This window comes from Sinohyriopsis cumingii, chromosome 5, assembly GCF_028554795.1.
Source record: "Sinohyriopsis cumingii isolate HCF-2022 chromosome 5, ASM2855479v2, whole genome shotgun sequence".
Taxonomy (NCBI): Eukaryota; Metazoa; Mollusca; class Bivalvia; order Unionida; family Unionidae; genus Sinohyriopsis; species Sinohyriopsis cumingii.
In genome coordinates, this window is record NC_142965.1 from 67,551,714 (window position 1) to 67,571,002 (window position 19,289).

Genomic DNA, 19,289 nt, shown 5'->3' on the forward strand with positions numbered 1-19,289 from the left:
AGACCCTGATCTCTCTTTGCATGATGTACTGGCTGATTAGGATCTGTGTTTTTGTACTGATTATTCCTAAAAAATTGTATTGACTCTGATCTGCTGGTGCGTTATGTGATGGCAGATCTGGATCTGTGTAGTTCGCAGTTGGACCCAATTTATAAATGTTTTTATATTACAATTTACTGCTTTTCTTTAAAGACTTTTCTGTTTATAATAATGTGAATTTAGTCCAACTATTTTGATACAATAGTATAGGCCAGACTGTCCTTTTGCAAAGACATAAAGTTAGGAAGTGGTTGATACTAGCATGCAGGTATACATTTATTGTTCATTACACATGACCATTATCCATTATCAGATATTGTATGTCCTTGTCCTATTGTAGTTTTGTGAAAAGAATCATAACAATGATGGCAATTTTTGGTAACCCTTTCTTGATCCTTTATGGGCACATTTGTCTTAAAACTTGTCAGTCCTTTGGTGCCAAGTTAAATTTCATTTGAAGTATAATATACATGAACTGAGTGTTAAGATTTCATAAATCTTGAAGCAATCCAATCTCATGATTGTGGAGTAGTTTTAATTTGTATTTCTAATAGTTTGAGAATAATGAATACTATTCAAACTTTTACTGTGAGAAAGAGAGGTGAATCTTGAGATTACAATATAACATCAATTAACCAATCCATATTGTACATCTGCTCACAAGTATTTGATCAGCACATACAAAGAACTATTTATATGATTTGCAGTAATCTCTTAACAGATAGCTAAGTGGATTGCCTTACTGACCAACATTCCATAGCTGAATGAAAATTTATATGACCATTTTCTCACAGCTCAATTACTGTCTGATCATCCACTGCTGAATGATCATGTAACTCGCAATAATAGACACTATTCCTCAGACTTGTGTTACAGCTGAGTGACCATTTGACCAACAACTGACACTTGCATGACCATTAAACTAACTTCTTTGAAAGTTGAGTAATAAATTAACTAAACCATCTTTCAGACATCTGAGCACCTATTGATAGCCAGTGGTTATGGACAATTCTTAGATAATTTACTATCTGACCCACTAGCCCCAGACAGTCTTTTGGAAGCTGAGTGACCATCAGAGTGACCAGCTAAAGTTTGGATTGTTTTCAAAAGCTGAGTGACCATGTACTTGACCAGCCTTAGAGTGCTGATTGCCTTGGTCAGCTGAATGACCAGCCTTAGAAGGCTATTGTCTTGGAAAGCTGAATGACCAGCCTTAGAGCAGTATTGTCTTGGAAAGCTGAATGACCAGCCTAAGAGTGCTAATTGTCTTGAAAAGCTGAATGACCAGCCTTAGAGTGCTGATTTTCTTACAATATGTAAGAATGGAATAAAACAGTAGCCAAAGTAAACTAATTAGTTCACAATTTTTTTTATAGCCATTTGTGAATTGTAGCAGCCAGTGGTTAATGGGAACATTGCCACATTAAAAAAGCAGTTTGTGACCTGTCAGCTTTGGGCACTATTGGATCACTGCATGATCGTGTGACCTATCAGCTTTGGGCACTATTGGATCACTGCTTGATCATGTGACCTATCAGCATTGGGCACTATTGGATTTCTGCATAATCGTGGTGACTTATCAGCTTTGAGCACTATTGGATCACTGCATGATCATGTGACCTATCAGCTTTGTTCACTATTGGATTTCTGCATGATTATGTGACCTATCAGCTTTGAGCACTGTTGGATCACTGCATGATTGTGTGACTTATCAGCTTTGGGCACTATTGCATCACTGCATGATTGTGGTAACCTATCAGCTTTAGGCACTGTTGGATCACTGCATGATCTTGGTGACCTATCAGCTTTGGGCACTATTGGATCACTGCATGATCGTGTGACCTATCAGCTTTGGGCACTATTGGATCTCTGCATGATCATGTGACCTATCAGCTTTGGGCACTATTGGATCTCTGCATGATCATGTGACCTATCAGCATTGGGCACTATTGGATCTTTGCATAATCGTGGTGACCTATCAGCTTTGGGCACTGTTGGATCACTGCATGATTGTGTGACCTATCAGCTTTGGGCACTATTGGATCACTGCATGATTGTGTGACCTATCAGCTTTGGGCACTATTGGATCACTGCATGATCATGGTGACCTATCAGCTTTGGGCACTATTGGATCACTGCATGATCATGTGACAGATTATGTGAGTAAAATTGGACATAGTAGGCTTGCTAATTGACATTGTTTTACAATATTTATCTTATTGTAAGACTAGGGTGCCAGCTTAATAAATCACTCGACAAGGGGTGACCTTATTATTGGAATTACATGTCCTTTGTAAATATTTGCTGAATATTTTTTTAAATTGGGAGTGGGTTTATCATCAAGCATGGACTTATCATTGAAAATATATGATAATACCTAGATCATACAGATATTAACCAGATTATAAGGAAAGGAGCATTTTTTAAAATCCTTTTCTTAATTTTGTACAGGCTTGTGAATTGTCTCCAGTTGAAAAGAGGTTTTAAGGTTGCTAAAGACCACACATCTTAGATTGAATGAATGATGATCCCTCTGTGAAGACAGCAGGACATTTCTTTCTAATTACATCTGTGGGCATACTTTATTTAATGAAATACTCATTTGTAGCTTTAATCACACACCCCCTCTTGTTACAAAAAGCAAATTAACAAAATATCTAGTTTTAATGCACACATTAGTCAGTCCCAAGATGCTTTTTAGGAGGGAAATGCAGCTAAAATTGGCTTATTATTACATCATTATTTTCTTGAAACTTGTTACTATGCATTCCCAGTGTCTAATTTTCACTTCACTCTGTTGGTTAAATTTAGTGTGCTTAAGTCAGTTTTACCATTTTGAGAGTGAGAATTAACCTTTCATTGGAGAGGTCCCATATACTTTTACCAAATGAAACTGTATTTGTGGTTCCAGTTATCCTTCTGACCTGAATTTTTCATGCCAGTCCTAATTGTTTTGGGGGCAAAAATAAATGATTTAAGGTACATGTAACAACAATTAATTCAGGATACAAATGACACTTTTTCTAGTTTATGCTTCATTAAATCAACCCTGACCAACCCAAAATAACAAACCCACCTTTTTGTACTGACCTCAAACCCTTTTGTTTCTCCAGTGTAACCATAACTGCACATCTTTACCTTACTGTGATGCAAACTCTTCAAGCATGTACATGTACATACAAATCATAAGGTCTTCCTTTATGATTTCATCTTTAGTACGATAAAACTAGACTACTGAATTTACGCTGATACTAAATTTATAATGTGGTTTACATGAATTCATTTGCAAATGAAAATGTCCCTTTTCTGGGAAATCCATGAAAATTGATATTCTTGGAAATAAATTAATTCATAATAGAGATAAGAGACTTCATGAAGCAAATGTACATTAATAATTAAGGTATATAGAAGAGAAATGTAACAAATAAATAATATTGAATATTAAATTTGTGGTTTTCTGAAGGATTGAATAATTTTCATGCTAGTCGTAAACATGTGATGATTTCTGGGAATGGCAGACTGGATTGTTGATTTGTTACAAATTTGCTAAATTTGGAGGGAAGGGGGCGTTCAGTAATAAATGTGCTTGTTGAGATCTTATTATTTGAAAATTTATCTCGTTATGTAGATCATTGATCACTCAGTCCCTACTGATGGTACTTCATGTCTTTTGCACGCACAGGGCTCTGCTAACGATGTTTACTAAGATAGACAGTTTTGCTATTTGTAGATATATTATTTCATGTACTGTTGGTCTGCTAATTGGACTCAGGGCCTAGAATTTATAAAACTTTCAAGACACTGACAGTTTGCTTGAAACTCAGATTCCAGAACTGTTGATGATACATTGGTCCTTTGTTATAATGTACCCTAGTATAACATCGTCCCTATTATCAGACATCACAGTAGATGGTCTCCTGTATGAGGTGTGCCAGTATGACTTACTCATGTTTATAATAAAGTGCCAAGTATGACATGGTTTCCTTTGTAAGGCATCCCACAGTAAAATGGTTCCCATTGTAAAGCACACCACTATAACATGGTCCAGTTTAAGGCATCCCAGCAATCCATGGTCCTTTTTATAAGGCACACTAGTAATAATACAGTCCAATTTATAAATCACCATTGGTATAACAAAATTCCATTTAAAAGGCACCTTAGTATAACATGGTTCCAATTTTACAAAGTACCCTAGGTCTGGGTATTGGCATAGTCTTACTATGTAGGAAATTTTGTGTAGCAATTCAACAAATAATTACAAGCTTACATCCGTGACCATATTTTTATGCAATTGCAACTAACCTTGTGCTTTATTGAGACCGTGCAGCTGAATTTCTATCTTTTTGTGTCCTCCTTTCCGACACATGTCCCTTGGTTCAGTATAATGAGGAATACGTATTTCTCAGTGCTAAGGTCTGGCTTGCCTCAGAAACTTGGAATGGCTACTTTTGTGAGGGAGATTATTTTAAAACATTGAATTTTGTCTAAGATATGTACACCCTTGTTTGGTTTAGCCAATCCGAATTACTTTCTCTAAGTGATCTTGCATCAGATTGGCTGAGCTTGTTAACATGCATTTGATTGTTTGGGCTTGTGAACACTAGAGGCCATATTTTTTATTTTAATCAGACTTGTTATCTTCTGTCATGCATGATAATGAGGTGTTCTTGGATTTGATTGGCTGAGTTTGTGAGCTGCTGTACAACTTGATAATTGTTTTGTTTATAGACAAGAAATTTTAATTAATTTAACATTGTGCTTTATCAAAGGGCATAGGACCAGGACCAATTTCTGTTGAGAATCTCTGGTATCTATATCCAGAATGCAAAGATTAGTGTTCTTTGCCAACTGGCACTGCCAACAGATAGAATCTGATATGCCCTGAGTGTGAAATTGTGCTGATAATACCTGTTAAACATCAGTATTTAAATGTTTTGCTTCTTTGAAATATCACTTAGCTTAATTACTTTATTTATTGCAAACAATCACATTTTTAGTTTAAGCATGTATTCAGGTTGAGTTTAAAAAATATGGGTGTAGCTAATCAGATGGTGAGAATTGAACCTGCAACCTTGGTAATGAGTCCAATGCTTTGACCACTGCGACACTGTAGTTTGTTTGGTTGGGATCTCAATAGTTTTAGGTTATAACTCCAGGGGCAGGGTCCCATGGTTGCAAATGCAGACCCAAGAATCCATGATTGCACAGATTAATTCCCATTGTATTGCCAAGTTAGTATATATACTTTAAGGGTGGGGCTATGTACAGTTTCTAAGTTCTCTCTCTCTCTCTCTCACACACACACACACACACACAGATTGGTTAGCTGAATAAAATGATGCATGCACCATAAAAGTGGCAGGTGGGTAATAAAGTGGGTGCAAAAATGTGTGCTTCATTGGCACAGTTACCATCTTAAATCAATGCATATTAAATGAGAAATACACATTTAGTGAAAACAGATTGCATATACACTATTTTACTTCATTCAGAGAACAAAGCATTGCTATAAATATATATATATATATATATATATATATATATATATATATATATATATATATATATATATATATATATATGGAATGAATAGAGCATCAACATCGTGTACTCACCCACTGATCTTGCCACATGCAGTGAATCAATAATACATGTAATTCCATTGAAAATATATGCTCAGGTTTAAAGTATTCAATAATTTTATCTCAGATCATTATGTGTCTGAATTCAGTGGAAAAGAAATAATAGCAACATTAGACGGACATTTATGGTTCAGTACATCCCAAGGTCAATCAGTGTTGTCTGTATAAATTTCATACTGTTTAAATCTTCTTATCTGTGAATTATAAAACTTAATTGTTTTTTAAAAATGGATTGATTTCAGCTACTTTCTGTGACAGTCACATTTGCTGTCCTCGAAAATGTCAGCTTGCATCTTTTGCTAATTGTGATTGTTTTACACTGGACTTAATCCTGTCCCCTCTCTTTCTTTCTCTCTCTCCCTTGGACTTTGAAAGTGTTATCCCCTGGATTCCATAGGAGAATGATTTATAATAGTAGGTAGAATTAATATTTAATACATATAATACTATCATACAATTGAGAGAATTTTCAATTTGTACTCTACGGAGATTCAAACCCAGGTCTGTGTGTAAACAACATAACTTTGTACATAGAGGAGAATTAATTACTGGGTCACTATGCGAGTGTGTCTGCTACACACGAATGCATATAACTTTGGCTCAGTAGTATCATTCTTTTGATGATGTGTGCTTAGTCATGATGTAATATGGACTAGAGTGTGGAGGCAAGGCGATGGGTGTCATTTACCTGCAGACCTGGGTTCAGATCTCCACAGAGCATGAATTACAAATTCTCTGACCTGTATTATGTGTGTGTGATTTGGAATTTTAACGTAGCTTTAAAAAAAAATCAGTTTATACAGTGCCTTGGTATACCATGGTCTAATTTATAACGTCTTGTTGCTTTTGTGTTTAATGCCATTTTTCAGCACCTGATTGGCAGTATTATTAAAACCATACCTGCTATAACATGCCATGTTGCAAAGGTTTTTCAGTAACAAAATAATACAGAAAATAAAACATCTTTTGACCACTGTGATAACATTATGCCTGTAATCAGTATGTATGAACAGTAAACAGTCCTGCTGTCTTTAGTCTGATAATACAAACCTGTTTGTTTGTACCCCTTACTGTATTAAATAATGGAAATCTTTAAAGTGATAAAAAGTGCAAGGAACTTAGTCAATTCATTCATTGATTTATAGTTTCTAACCTGACTCTTGAGCAGAGTGGCCCTAACACTGTCATCTTGTGCACGTTTCATGCTTAACAGAAGTTTTCATTGTAATAGACAGACATGCTCGGATCCATTTCCCATTTCTGGACAAGTCCATTTTCAGCAATGGGGTGTATCATGACTACAGATGTACATACATAAGTTGTCTGCTTCCGATATTTACAATGTCAAATCAAGCAAAGGAAAATGACAACTACGCATTTCATGTGGATTTAACAAGCGGTTTAATTTCTATGTTCATGTATGAAGAGGGATATAATTCCAAACTCTCAACGTTATGTAATTTCTGCAGTTATTCAGCATTTGCCGAACAGGATGAACTACGTCATTATGTTATCTGATGGAAATAAACTAGCCTATAGTATACGCAATATGGTGCCGTGTTAGTATGGAAAGTCCGTTAAGCATGAAATGATACAGGGGATGCCATCATTAGTGCCATTCTGGTCACCGTCAGGTTAGAAATTATAAATCAGTGATTCAATTGACTTAGTTCTGTGGACTTTTTATCACATTAAACATTCTTGTTTTTGAAATCGGTAAGGGGGTACAAACAAACAAGGATGTAGTCAGACTATAGTTGGTCCTAGATGAAAATAGTGCCAGTCTGATGGCCAGCATTGCTACAACATTGGCCATCATGAAAATCTTGTGATCACTACTCATTCTGAATAGAGTCGTATCAACATGGGTTTTTTGCTAAACAGCTTTCTGTGGTATCTGTTTGGTCCTGATGGTGCCATGCAGACATTAAATATGCCTACCGAAGTGACCATCTTGAAACTCTTGTTATTGCTATTTCTTCTGAATGAATGGTCATATCAGCATATCCAACTTCTAATATCACTGCCACAGTGCCCGTCTTGAAAATCTTGTTATCTTTTCATCTCTTAGATGCCTGGTCCTATTAAGAATGCGCTTTAAGACTTCTTATGATTCCTAGCTGGTACTTAATAGAAATTGTGCCAATCTGATATCGATTATGGTCACTATGTCATCTGTCTTGAAAATCTTGTTACTCCAAAATGGAAAATCATATCAGTGGGATTTCCACCAGAAAACTTCTTATGGTTCTAAATGAAAATGGCACCATCCTATGTGTCCACCTTAGCAGCTAATTTAAAATCTTTTTATTGTTGAAGAAAGATGGTTTTAACACTTGGCAGTTAAGAGGAATAAAGGTTCTTATCTTTTTAATTCCAGGAAATTATTTTTAGCCAATGAAGTATCAGTCTCATTCAGGGTATCTTGTTTTCATATACTGTATATAGTTCTCATGTAAAAACTGCCTCTTTCTCACCCTCTCCAAAATGGAAAATGCCCAATTATGAATATGCCAGACTGGGAATTCCCCATCTGTGTGAAAATCATGTAGAAATGACTGTTCCAGTCTATTTTGAAAGCTTTATGAGGGATTGAGGTCCCTTTCTTGTATTTAAAAGGTTCTATGTATTCCAGACCAATGTTGGAAGTCTCAGAGATCCTCAAGTTTTCAATGATAAACAACAAACTTTTTACAGTAAGCCTGGAATTCCACTGTAATAAATTTTTTGAAAAGTCGAGTCTGGTCTGATTACTGGATGAGGCTTTATGTTCAGTATATACTCATGTATGAGTAACCTTCAACAGCAAAAAACATAGACCCTGATCTCCTGTCACATAATGTGATGACAGATCAGGATCTATATTGTTTGTTCTGTTGATTATTCCTAACAGACTGCATAGATCCAGGTCTGGGTATTGGCATAGTGTAGGAAATTTTGTATAGCTCTGTATATGGTTGCTTATAAGTCAAGTCCAGTTGCCGACAACAGGGAACCTGATCTGCCATCGCATAACAAACTGCATAGACCTAGATCTTCTGGTGCATCATGTGACAGTAGATCTAGTTATGTGCAGTTTGCAGGTGTACTTGACTTACAAACAAGTATATATGTGTCAGTGTGTGATTTAGATTTTTAACTTAGCTTTTACAATGTTTCTGTCATATCACTATGATGTCTGCAATGTGGCAGTTTATAGTGATGTCTAGCACTGGGGCATCATGTCGCAGCCACATAGCATGATGTCCCACCCAGTCACATTATCCTCACACCAGGCCAACCAGTCCTAACACTAACCTGTTAATGCTGAGCGCCTAGCGAGGCAGCTGTTAGTACCATTTTTGTAGTCTTTGGTATGACTCGGCCAGGGATCAAACCCACAACCTCATGCATCCGAGGCGAATGCTCTAACCACTAGGCTACTGGAGTGGTTAACAAGTATATATTGTATGTGATTTAATTTTCAGAGAAATAATTAAATTGTGGAGCTTTTTTAGTGATAAAGGACCAAAGGAGTACATTATTTTTTACACTATGATTATTTGGCCTGTCCTAGGGGTAAGGAATAAGGCAATTGATTTGGGAGGTGGAATGTCAAGGGTCAAGGTCACTGACTGCAAGAAAGAATAAAAACGGGATCCACACAATAACATTAGTTCTAATCATAGACATGTATCAGACTTTGTGCATGACTTGCATTTAGAGTAAGAGAGAAACCTATTGATTTCAGGGTGAAAAGTTGAAAGGTCAAGTTCTTTCTGAAACAAGAAAACATTCTTTTAAACAATTTCATCTATATGAATAGAAGGTATTTTAAAGGGATATGCATTCATGGTATTTGTTACAAAGTGGTCTTAAGCGCTTTCCGTTATGGATCACTGCCATCTCACCTCTGTCTGCATGGGTTAGAGTCTCGGATTCGGCTAATGTGGGTATGTGAGAAAGCTTGCCAGTAGCTTCTTGTGGGTCGGTGGTTCTTTCCGGGGTTTTCAAGGGTTCTTCGTCCACCATTAATACTGGCCGCCATGTATAGCCTATCGTGTGCTGAAAAATAGCATTAAACCCTACAACAACAACAACAACAAATGGAGGTTGAAATTTCACTCCAAAAATATTTTCTTTCTGGAATAGACTGGTACACTTTTACCTGATTTTTTTCAACTGTTTAAATATAAAACAGGCTAGTACAATATATTTGTTTTTAAAGATAATCCTTAGATGCATGAAACTTCAGTTATCTGTTACATCCTTTGACTAACTGATTTGCCATAATGTGTTTGGCAAATAGGATCTGCCAGTTAATTGCAAGATAAAGATGGAAATCATTGGATAGGTATGCTATCAGTTAAACTAAAGAATTTGTATTTCCTGTTGATTGACTTGGAATACAAGATTGGACAGCTTATTGAACTATCTCAGGTAGGTTGGCACATGGATCCAATGCTTCAGGATTTACAACTGTAACTTCAGCCAGGGATTTTTTTAAATGAGTGAATTAGGTTGTTATCTTACAGGATGATTAACCCCATTATTTGGTCCATCTTTAGAATTGCTGTGTATACTTTCTTATAAGTCCAGTTGCTGAATGCACATCTGCTGTTGTATAAAGTGCAGGCAGATCTGGGTCTATGCAGTAATCAGTAGTGGAAACAACAGAGACCCTGAAATGATGGCACATTATGCAAGAGTAGATCAGAGTCTATGTTGTTTGCAGTTGGAGTAGACTTTAATTGAGTATATATGGTCATGGGTATTTTAGCATTAGAGCTAACCTGTTCACCTTTGGAGAAAAAGAAGCTTAATGTTTCAGCAATATGACAAGTTTATTATCATTCATTAAAAAGACAATATATAATGTTCTCAGTACACACAGTAAACTTTAACAGTCACATGGGAAGAGGGTATATGATTATGTTCTGTAATTCATTCACTCATAATGTTTTAGCTGCATGTATAATGAAAATCTCTGAGAACAGCCATGCCCATGCATGAAAGAAATGTGCATTATTTCTTAAATTGGGTCTTTGTGCTCAGAGGGAAATCATTATATAATGCGTTTTCTTATAGTATGAATTTGGATGTAACATGATTGTGTCATGGTTTCAGATATTTTACAGTAATTTCACAAATTTCTTGAATCACTAAAAAGTTCTTGAATCACTACAAAGTTTTAGTACCAAAGAAAACAACAGTTTAATATTTTGGCATGATGTTATCCTTGAGAAAAAATGTCTCATCACCATTTCTTCATATGAATAAAGATGTGAACAGTTTCTAAATAATTACTGAATTTAAACATGATCAATAAAGACCATGGACACCAATTATATAGGTCCAGTTGTTGATCGTTAGTTTTATGTTGTTGTTGTAGGGTTTAACACCATTTTTCAGCACACGATAGTCTATACATGGCGGCCAGTATTAATGGTGGAGGAAGAACCCGGGAAAACCCTGGAAAAAAACATCGACCCAAGAGAAGCTTCTGGCAAGCTTTCTCACATACCCACATTGGCTGAATCTGAGACTCGAATCCACGCAGACAGAGGTGAGATGGCAGTGATCCGTAACGGAGAACGCTTTAGACCACTCGGCCACTTGGGGCCCCCTGTTGATCATTAGTAAGGCTTTTTACTAATTTTACATATGTATTTTGTGATGCAGTTTAAATTAATTTTATTCACATGTAACAGTTATAAAAACCATCATGCTTGCCAATATCTTTATTGACCTTGTGTATAATCAAATGGTAAAGGCCAGGATTGGTCACATTGTTTAAATAGATATTTGCTGGCACAAAAAAATGTAAACAGTGATTTGTACACATGTATGTATAGGAATTTGGATGAAATAAATGTATACAATAAAGCTTAAATCATTCCACAATTCTGCATCACTAAAAGAGCTTGCTCAGTTGCTGTTCAGCTGGGCTCCACTTTTAGCTCACCTCAACTTTTAAAGTCAGCACATTTGTAAGTTCATCCCACTGCCAAGATCAGTTCCACTTTTAGACTTAGTTCCACTGTTGAGCTCAGCCCAGTTATGCTCAGCTCCACATTTAACCCCTGATTCATTGATCAGCTTGTCCCATTGTTCAGCTCATATCCAATCTTATGCTCATCCCACTGTTAAGATCAGCACCATTTTTAAGCTCCGGCTTCTGTTAAGTACCACTCCACAGATAAGCTCAGCATCTGCTACACTCAGCTCCACTTTTAAGTTCAAGCAACTGTGAAGTTCAGTTCATCTATTAAGCAGTCTTTTGTTGTATTGACTTCGACCACAACAAAATTCTGAAGAACTAGCTTTCTGTGTTCTGGTGATTCTTCCTAGGGTTTTTCTGGGTTCTTCCTCCAGCAGTTATAGTGGATGCCATAACTTTTCACTGTTGAAGTCCTTTAGGGATTTTGCTTTTTTGTAAAAAAGTGTTGAAATATTACAAGCCTAGTTGTCATCCAACATATATTTGGTATATTTGGAATCCAAGCCCAGTGATGGTATGTAATGGCCCAGTAGGCATTATATGTCATCTGTTGTCTATCCATTTGTTCACTCTTGATTTTGAACAGTCTAAAGGCTTCTTTTCTGATGAGATTTTGATCAGACACGGTATTTAAAATTACGATATATCATCAGAAAATCATGGAGTTTAAATAGGTGATCTGGTATCTGATTGGCTTGTGAACACTCTATGAGCCAAAGTTTTGATAGATTTAGTGTGTTAGCTTATATTATGAAAACCTTTAATGATTTTTTTTGTATGAATGACAGATATTTTGGAAAAGGTCTTGCATCGGATTGGCTGAGTTTATGAAAGCTCCAAAGACTATATTTTAAACCAAATTTTGATCATATTTGGTATGTTAGTTAATATCATCAGGAAAACAGAAAAGTAGTTATGAGCTACATACATGCATATTGATGAGGTGACATTGATTACATGTATGTTAGAAGGTGCTGTGATGATGTGTGAATCCCCCCAACTCCATATGTTGCTTTGGTTTTTGTTATCTAAGTGATGATCAACCATAGTGTTATTGCCTGGATCAAGTACACAATATAATAAAATATGAAATTAGTGGATGGAGTAACATAGATTTGAGCAGGGATATAGAATAGAATAACAGGAGTCCCCATAAGTAAAATACAACAATTTAATCTATTTTACACAAACAAAATGAAATTGAACATGACATGTGAATGATTCACTTTCTCTAAGAAATAGAGTTATAAAATGTATGCAGAAATCAATTAGCCATTGTGTTAACTGATAAAACAAATTTCATGATATAATCGAGTGACCGGTTGAACTCGTATTGCTAGCATATCAGTATCACCTGGTTGCTTCTGGTTATTTCCAAATCACTTTTGGTGATAGGACAGTGTTGCCATATTTCTTTTCATTCTTGTTCTCCTCTAGCCTTTTTGTGTCATCAACCATCTTGGTTGTAGACTGCTCTTGACCACCATGCAATACTACTATGGAGCTGTTCTTCCTCTTCAAATAAACAAATGTAATACCCATCGTAAATAGTGTCAGTTTTTTTCTTCTGGAATCAAACATTATTCCAACTCTCATTTACATCAGATATCGTCTGTCAAAATTCAACAGAACTAAGCTATGGTAATTTTGCAACCTAATACTGATACACACACCTTATCATAATAAATTAATGCCTTTGTAGTAGGTTCTTGCATTCTTAACTTACTAAGACATTATTAGCCATTCTAGATAAACCATTACGTCCTGCTCTGGGGTGTAAATTGCTAGCTGACTATGTCAGTTGACACAAGTTTCTAATGCTACCACCATTGATTCTTGGTTGAAAAGAATTCACAACTTAATTACACAAACGAATTAATGGATTTCATTCCTTGTCCTAACTACAGTACTTTACTAATTAGTGATTCATTGACATATATCTCCAGACAGAAAATCAATTCTCAGCATACATGATAGAGATCATTTAAAGCAGATAATTTACTTTTCACAATAAGTATCAGTAGAAATGCATGAAATTCCTATGATACATGATTTCTATTACATACAAAACAACTAAATCTGAATGCATCCATATAATACATGAGTCATATAACATGAGAGACAAAACGCATGCAATAATTAACTTATGAATTGAAAGAAAATATTAAAGTTTGAATTTAAAATGAATAAATTCAACAAATAATTACAAGCTTACATCAGTGTCCATATTTTATGCAATTGTGACTAACCTTGTGCTTTATTGAGACCGTGCAGCTGAACTTCTTTTTGTGTCCTCCTTTCCGACACATGTCCCTTGGTTCAATATAATGAGAAATACATATTTCTTATTGCTAAGGTCTGGCTTGCCTCAGAAACTTGGACTGGCTTCTTTTGCGAGGGAGATTATTTTAAAACATTGAATTTTGTATAGGAAACGTACACCCTTGTTTGGTTTAGCCAATCCGAATTACTTTCTCTAAGTGATCTTGCATCAGATTGGCTGAGCTTGTTAACATGCATTTGATTGTTTGGGCTTGTGAACACTAGAGGCCATATTTTTTATTTTAATCAGACTTGTTATCTTCTGTCATGCATGATAATGAGGTATTCTTGGATTTGATTGGCTGAGTTTGTGAGCTGCTGTACAACTTGATAATTGTTTTGTTTATAGACAAGAAATTTTAATTAATTTAACATTGTGCTTTATCAAAGGGCATAGGTCCAGGACCAGTTTCTGTTGAGAATCTCTGGTATCTATATCCAGAATGCAAAGATTAGTGTTCTTTGCCAACTGGTACTGCCAACAGATAGAATCTGATATGTCCTGAGTGTGAAATTGTGCTGATAGCAATCACCAAGATCTCTCATGAGCTAATTTATGAACAGCATCTATGTATATTAATTGAGTAGTCTTCCATCTGAGTGGGGAGTTCATGAACATTCTGGAGACATATTTCTGAACAGATTTTGATTGGACATTCTGTGTTGGCTTTTCATCAAAGTATATGATTGGTTCCATTTTGAATAAGGGCCAAGCATAGTGGTGAGAATCCAGGCACAAAACATTAACCATGAGTACTCAAACATAGAAGTGCCTACATCAAACTTTTGATTAAATTGTTGCAAAATAAACTATTTAATACCTGTTAAACATCAGTATTTAAATGTTTTGCTTCTTTGAAAGATCACTTGCTGAATTACTTTATTTATTGCAGACAATCACATTTTTAGTTTAAACATGTATTCAAGTCAAGTTTTATATTAAAAATAAATGGGTGTAGCTGATTAGATGGTGGGAATTGAACCTGCAACCTTCTGGTAACAAGTCCATTGCCTTGACCACTGAGATACAGTAGTTTGTTTGGTTCGGATCTCAATAGTTTTAAGCTATAACTCATGGGACAGGGTCCCATAGATGCAAACGCAGACCCAGTAATCCATGATTGCACAGATTAACTCCCACTGTATTGCCAGGTTAGTCTGTATACTGTAAGGGTGGGGCTATGTACAGTTTCTAAGTTATGAATCATGGCCTAGTCCAAGGAGCAGGAAGAGAACCAGAGGCCAATGCTGGTTGTTTAAACACACACACACACACACACACACACAGTGACCCTGCTAAAACATGACTGTTATGTACCAATCCATGTTATGACCAACCAGATTGGTTAGCTGAAGAAAATGATGCATGCACCATAAAAGTGGCAGGTGGGTTGGTACAAAAATGTGTGCTTCATTGGCACAGTTGCCATCTTAAATCAATGCATATTAAATGAAAAATACACATTTAATGAAAACAGACAGATTGCATATACACTATATTCAGAGAACAAAGCATTGCTACAAATATATGTATATATATGTGTGTATATATATATATATATATATATATATATATATATATATATATATGTGTGTGTGTATATATATATATATATATATATATATATATATATATATATATATATATATATATATATATATATATATATTTATATATATATATATATATATATATATATATATATATATATATATATATATATATATATATATATATATGGAATGAATAGAGCATCAACATCGTGTACTCACCCACTGATCTTGCCACATGCAGTGAATCAATAATACATGTAATTCCATTGAAAATATATGCTCAGGTTTAAAGTATTCAATAATTTTATCTCAGATCATTATGTGTCTGAATTCAGTGGAAAAGAAATAATAGCAACATTAGACGGACATTTATGGTTCAGTACATCCCAAGGTCAATCAGTGTTGTCTGTATAAATTTCATACTGTTAAAATCTACTTATCTGCAAATTATAAAACTTAATTGTTTTTTTAAGAATGGATTGATTTCTGCTGCTTTTTGTGACAGTCACATTTGCTGTCTTCGAAAACGTCAGCTTGCATCTTTTGCTAATTGTGATTGTTTTACACTGGACTTAATCCTGTCCCCTCTCTTTCTTTCTCTCTCTCTTTTGGACTTGGAAAGTGTTATCCCCTGGATTCTATAGGAGAATGATTGACAGTAGTAGGTAGAATTAATACTTAATACATACAATACTATCATACAGGTTAGAGAATTTTTAATTATTACTTTACGGAGATTTGAACCCAGGTCTGTGTGTAAACAACATGACTTTGTACATAGAGGAGAATTAATTATTGGGTCACCATGCGAGTGTTTGCTACACACGAGTGCATATAACATTGACTCATTAGCATCATTCTTTTGATGATGTGTGCTTAGTCATGATGTAATATGGACTAGAGTGTGGAGGCAAGGTGATGGGTGTCATTTTCCCGCAGACCTGGGTTCAAATCTCCATAGAGCATGAATGAAAAATTCTCTGACCTGTATGGTGTGTGTGTGATTAGGAATTTTAACGTAGCTTTAAAACAAATTAAGTGGTATCGCTATGATGTCTGCAGTGTGGCAGTTTTTAAAGTGATATCTAGCACTGGGGCAACATGTCATAGACATGTAGCATGATGTCCCACCCAGTCACATTATCCTGACACCAGGCTGACCAGTCCTAACCTCTTAATGCTTAGCGCCTAATGAGGCAGCTGTTAGTACCATTTTTGTAAGTCTCTGGTATGACTTGGCCAGGATTTGAACCCACGATCTCCTGCTTCCAAGACAGATTCTCTAACCACTAGGCCACCCGACATGTTCGACCTGTATGATACTATTTTTTGTATTATATATATATATATATATATATATATATATATATATATATATATATATATATATATATATATATACACACATAGGAAATAAGATAAATGATACCAGTTTTATTAGGCAATATAGCAGCTATGTGTTCCAAGTCTTTCTTTCCTCACTACAGTTTGAATACATGTATGAATTTGCATTGATAACCTGACATATGTCAACTGCTGAGGTGAGCTGTATCAGGCCACTTTATCCTCTTGTTTTGTTGATTGTCTTTTTTTCTCCCTTGAAGAAGCCAGTTTATCTGTGCATGCTTTTTTATCTCTCCATATTTCAGTGTAATTCAATTCAGTTTTATATTTTCTTTTTGTAAGGCATTGTTTATCATCTACTCAAGCTGCTCAACATATGCATTTTAATATTTCTTATGTTTGGGAAAATGAAACTATGTTTGTAAAATAAACCTACTTTTGAAATACAGAGGGGATGTTCAGTTTGAGACCATGTCCTTTATTGAATCTCATTTTTTTGGTATAATTTTCTTTTAACATGAGAAGTCCGTGAGGTTAGAGCTCAGATTTGGTGGTCATATTAGCCTCACAGACATCATTTTAGGCTTTTTTAAACCAGATCTGCTAACAGAAATCAAGATCTCTTGTGGTACTAATCTACCTTAGTTCGGTGTCCTTTGATTAATTTGTTGTGCTTTCACAACAATATTGAGAATTCTTGTACATGAAGCAATAGAGAGGGCGATAGTTATCCACAATGTATGTTTGTATGTGTGTATGTATGTGTGTGTGTATGTATGTATGTATGTATGTATGTGTTTGTATATGTGTGTGTGTATATATATATATATATATATATATATATATATATATATATATATACATATATCACAGTATTGTAATTTTGATTGTTAGATTCAGCTGAGTTATCAGCGTCAGAAAATCTGTATCATTATGAACCACACTGTCAATTCAAGATCCTGATTTTTTATGCTGACAATGAGACTTTTTGCTTTGTTGCACAGCAACACAAGTAGGATATTTAGTGCCATGGCCATTGGAGTAAAGTGCCTGCACAAGGACACACTACTGTAGATGACCCATGCTGGTCATATGGTAGTATTTGAACTCGTGCCCTTTCAGTCATGAGTCTGACATCGTAATCACTGAGCCTTCATGGCTTCACAACGAAACATGATATAGTAATGAAAATATAGTACTAATTGTATGGAAGAATGGGACAGGATTGGTTAAACATGAAAGTAAAATTTTGGGTAAACAAAATCTTTTGAGAGCTTGTACATGTAACTAAAACAAATAGAGATAATGATTTATTTCTGAAATTTCATCCATAAATAGACTTGTTTGTGAATCTCATTACTAAAATTAGCACCTGATTCTTTGGTAAAGAATTGAAAATGTGTTTGAAACACACGCAGATCCAAGAAATGTTGCAGTTCATTTGGTCTTCTCTACAAAGAAGCCTTGCCTCAGGGATATGTCTATACTGACATAGGTTTGATCATCAACATTTGGAAATTTAATATGGTGTTTCCATGGGTTACTATATGAGTTCAGAGTTCAGTTTGTGCCACGAGTCCTTAAGTGTGTAACTCTGTATGAATGTCAGCAGTGTTCATCCGGCAGTGAACTTGTGAAGTAAACTAAGAATGCTTGTGGATTTTATACAACAAAACAAATCTTTTCTGTAAACAGAGGTACAACTCTTCTATCTTTCTCTTAACTGATTCGGCCCCAATCCCGTCTGTAGGCGTGATGAAACTGTACCCTACTTCCAAGCTCTGCAGCATCAAGGTCATTTAAGATACACCAACGTGGGTGGTATTTAAAAAAAAGCAGACAGATATAGCTCTAAAATGGCACCAAATAATCTGGAAGTTCTAGTTGCGCTACAAAATACAGATGGAAAAACCTCATTTTTTGGACCGTATTTTTTTCACCCAAAATTTGCTCGAGGTTGGAATGCGATTTTGTGTATGGATTTTAGACTTTTGGTCTCAGATCTAAGGCATACTGGTCTTAACTGCACACAGACAGGTGATTCGTTTGCAGAAACTAGGATAAGGTGGGCATTTGTAATAATAAATTGTGTTCTCCATACAAAAATGATGGGTCCATTAAGCAAAAAAAAATATTAAAAAAAATTTACCCTTCTGCTCATGCGCAAGCAAAATAACCAATGAAAAATGATGTTTCTAATACAACTAGGCACTGGTCTCATGGAAAGTCTGTTGAAAACCGATGTATTACAGTGTATTCAGAAATAGCCCCCCAAATGTCTTTCCTACGCACATTTCAGGCAAAAACGACAAAAACCTCTGGGGCCAAATGAGTTGACACATCACTGACATTAATTAATTGATTATTGTACCATTTCCTATCAGAATGATTCATGTTCAAAAGCTGTT

At 35.4% G+C, this 19,289-nt stretch overlaps 1 protein-coding gene and 1 long non-coding RNA gene across 3 annotated transcripts in view; one reads left to right on the forward strand and one right to left on the reverse strand.

Moving 5' to 3' along the window:
* The window catches only part of LOC149799360 (26S proteasome non-ATPase regulatory subunit 1-like), a 392,984-nt gene that overhangs the window by 52,743 nt on the left and 320,952 nt on the right, over window positions 1-19,289 (forward strand). The window lies entirely within an intron of this gene.
* Window positions 12,815-14,392, reverse strand: LOC149799361 (uncharacterized). The gene is made up of 2 exons (XR_016420898.1): window positions 13,911-14,392; window positions 12,815-13,176 (listed from the first exon to the last, which is right to left on the reverse strand). It is a non-coding gene; the product is annotated as an uncharacterized LOC149799361 (long non-coding RNA).